Below are 4,054 nucleotides of genomic sequence, written 5' to 3'. Positions count from 1 at the left end.
AAACTAATGTTACCTTCTGATCTCCACAAACTTTACTGTTCAGTGAAGAGAATCAAAGTTTGTTCAGGATTTCTAAAGAACCCACAGGTGAAGGTCTGAGAAGAACTCAGATGGATGGTCTAAATGTGAAATCAAGACTCGTGGTCACAAGTTTTAAGGCTTCTGTTAACCACAAAGTTCAAACTAACAGAACTGCTGAGAAACTTTTAAAACTTCAGTCCTCAGACTGTCTGAAGGTTCAAACTAACAGTGAACTACTCAGGAACTTTTAGGATTTCAGTCCTCAGACTGTCTGAAAGATAAATCTAACATAGATCTACTGTGGGACTTAGAAAATTTCAGCCCTCAGACTGTGTGAAAGCTCAGGTCCTGAGGACTTGGGAGGTCTGGAGGCTTGGGAAAGTCTTGGAACTGAGGGTTCAACCCTCCAGCACAAAGGCAAAAGTCCAACCTCTTGAGAAAAACGGTCGAGTCGAGACTCAAGTTTAAAAACAACAACTTGAAAACGGCAAAAAATCGATGATAAATGCGCAAAAAAAAGAAGAATTAGTATCTGAGCAAGAAGCTCAGGGGGTAAGAAGAGCGACTACCAAGTGGAAGGTAGTAGGTTCAAGACCCACCACTGGCATTTTTCTTTCTTTGTCTAAGTTTTTCACAAAATTTGAGAATGGCCTGGTTTTGAACCAGTAACCTGCAGCTCCATAGGCAAACCCTTAACTCACTGAGCTACAGATCAGATAAATAAAAATAATTTCGTCGTCCCTTTGACATCGTCGTTTCCGTTCCTAATAAAGTGATCACATGGGTGGAGCCAAGGCGGAGTCTGGGTGGGGTCAGGGCAGAGAGTGGGAGGGGAGGTGGGTGGCAGCCTCCCCCTCTACTCCCCCACCTCCCCCCACTGCCCACCACACCTTCCCCCGCCCGACGAGTTTTTCGAAAATCCGAGTCTCGACGGGTTTTCCCGAGTTTCTGGAGTTTCCACGAGGTCGGAGGCAGAACAAGTTGTTATGAAGAGGTGTTGAAGTCGGTGAGGATGGAGTGACTTTTTACAGCAACTAGAAGGAAGACGAGTAGAAGAGCAGGTCTTTAACCAGCATCCCTAGAATTCATGGAGTCGGCTCCAGAGAAATGAAGGGAGGTCAACTTTTATCAACCTCCATCCAGATGCTCAACTTGATATCTTTACTTTGAGATTTTTAGCACCACAAACCTTTAGTACCAAACTTTATTATCATTTATTAGGACTTTAATGGAATCCATCAGCAGATTTAGTTTTTGTTGAGAAACTTTATTCTTGTCGTCGTGGGACTGCAGGATTTAAAACTGTTCCTTCTATTTGACCATGTTTATTAGTTTTAGTGGAGAAAGTCATTTTAATTGTTGATTAATCTGTTTAAAACCAAATAATAAATTGGATTAGTCAAGAGGTTTAAATTTCTTACTTTGTCATATTTTAAATAAGACAAAAAATATAAAAATAAAGCGTCTTGAGACAATTTGACCTGTAATTGACGTTATATAAATAAAACTGAATTTAAATTCTGTGTATCTTGTAATGTTGGAGTTTAGTCAGAAAGATAGTTGATAATGTGTGAATTGTTGCAGCTTGTGAGCCGTAAAAGGTTTTAATCTTTGGGGCCGAGTGTCAGAAAACATTTAGAAACCAACATCAACAAAACACTCAAAGATTTGAACACCATTGATGGGAAATCCAACTTTTGCATGACAATGTCTAATAAAAGGACATTTATTTCCAACGTAAATGTGTGATATTCAGCCTCTGGAGCTTCTCTTCACATCGTCTTCCACCTGGACTGGTTTGGACAGTTCAGATAAGACTTGAGAATGAGCTTATTTTGAACGAACATCTCAGACTTTCTGAGCTTCAGCACCTCTAGCAAGATATTTTACCAACAAGCAACTTAAGAGAACCAGAAGTTGGAGAGAGTTAGCTTCAGCTGAGCCAAAGAACATGTGGGACACTAACCTAGCAAACATTTCAGACTTTTCTCTGTGAATTCTGAGAAATAATTTCCTATCTAATGACAGAGCTACACATCTGAACTCAGTCTCATTAAAACAGACTCTAATTCAGTGTCATCCATCCATATTAAAGTGCAGTTACCCAAAATGTTTGTTGCATGAGCTTCAACAAAACCTGTCCAGGTAGAAGGCCACTTTGACAAACAGGAAGTGGAAGATTCCAAGCAGATTTATAGAAGGGGGAACCGGACTGTACTAAGTGTGGTCGAGTATAGAGGGGTGTTTTGTGGGTTTTTAAGGCTGATAATGATTATTAGTGAGACATTTGGAGGAGATATTCATTTGCAGTCAATGAAAGTATTTAAAATCTTGGAGTTAAACTTAGAAGAACACAAACTAACAGAAAACTTTGTTGATACGTTTTTGTTTCAGTAATGTAAATTTCCAACAAAAATTTTGGGGGGGCACACAGGGTGGCCAATCAGATTTACAAGGGGGGCCACTGCTCCCCCGTGCCCCCACGGAAGATCCACCACTGGGTGGGAGAGAAGAATAGACAAACGTCCAAAGAAAAGGCAATTTTGGTATCATCGGGGCTCAGTTCCACCTCCTGAGCTGAGAGAGACACGAGCACAGACAGCCCCAGTCAGTCAGATGATCAGGATATTTTTTTAACCTCGGCTGAATTTTCCACCATTTCGACATGCTGCGTTTGAGCCAAGTCAAAAAACCTCAGAGGTATTCATTAACAAAGACCCCGGGGACCCCGGATGCTGCCTGCTGAGGCTCTAACTGCTGCGATGGTGAGGTTTAAACACCTAAATCCCACTGTGATTGCACTTATTTATAAAGACGGAGAGAGGCAGCGCTCATAAACAAGATTTTGAAGTGCTGTAGGAGGGAATTTTTAAGATTTACTACAGTATATATGAAAGATTATGTCTAATTTGTAAGAAAGTGCAGAGTGTACAGCTAACAAGTTGCGAAAAGGAACCTATGTTAAAGGGAAAAAGCAAACAACTGAACTTCTACTTAAAAATAGTGAAATTTTGTGTTGAATCACCTTAATTAGAGTTTAAGTTTGGTGCCCTGTGGCTAACAAATATGCGTTGTATACCAGTAGCTAGCCACCACAGAGCTAGGGACTGAACTTCAAAGCAAGACTAATGGGCTGGCAAAGTATGTTGGGCCTATAGCCAGAGTTTTCCATTTCTTTTAATCGAGCTCAATCACTATGGTGGTGGCACATCTGCTAACATAATTGCATAAGGGTTTTCTAATCACCAATCTGCCTGTCTGTCTGCCTGTTTGCAACATTACTCAAAAATATACACACAGATTTGGGTGAAAATTTCAGAGGTCAGAAATGACACAAGGACCAAGTGATTAGATTTTGACAGTTATGTAGCTTATAGTCTCGATCAACGGATTTGTTAAAGATCTCTGTATTGTGAGATAGTGGCATGGCACCCCTGTAACTATGACAACAAGTGAACACTGCATCAGCTGCATGCTCACGATCACATGACTGTGATCCTACTACAAATCCACCGCTGCGGACTTACACCGGAAATAATACAAGGAACAATTGACTGAATTGTCCTATCAATGACTTGAGTAGCCTATGGAGTTTAAGTCTATGAACTCGAAAGTTTTAAGAACTAAAGCGTGCAAGTGGCTGCACTGAGTGTGCATTGGGTAGTAAAATAAATATTTTAACTTCAGCAATTAACAATTTTCTACCAGCATTTCTCTCTTGCATCATTTGCGCTACATTTACACAGTTTTATATCCCTGCATGACAACAGTCTGTTCCATTTGACTGAAGCAGACAGCACATGATTGGTCCATTTTGTGCAAGAAGAAAGTCACATAGTTTGATGGTACACAACTCCTGAGGACCACTTTTCCTTGTTGCCCCTGATGACATAGCTCCTGAGGGTCACAGTGATAAACCCCCCCCACTGCGATCACGTGGCAATTCTTTGGTATCTCCAGATCTTTTTTTAAAGTGATGCGAAATGGGGTGCAGACTTTAACTTCAGACACAACATACATAAAACATATACAA

The sequence above is a fragment of the Acanthochromis polyacanthus genome, chromosome 23, assembly GCF_021347895.1.
Source record: "Acanthochromis polyacanthus isolate Apoly-LR-REF ecotype Palm Island chromosome 23, KAUST_Apoly_ChrSc, whole genome shotgun sequence".
Taxonomy (NCBI): Eukaryota; Metazoa; Chordata; class Actinopteri; family Pomacentridae; genus Acanthochromis; species Acanthochromis polyacanthus.
The sequence above is the reverse complement of the archived record's forward strand: the minus strand, read 5'-3'. Positions refer to the sequence as shown.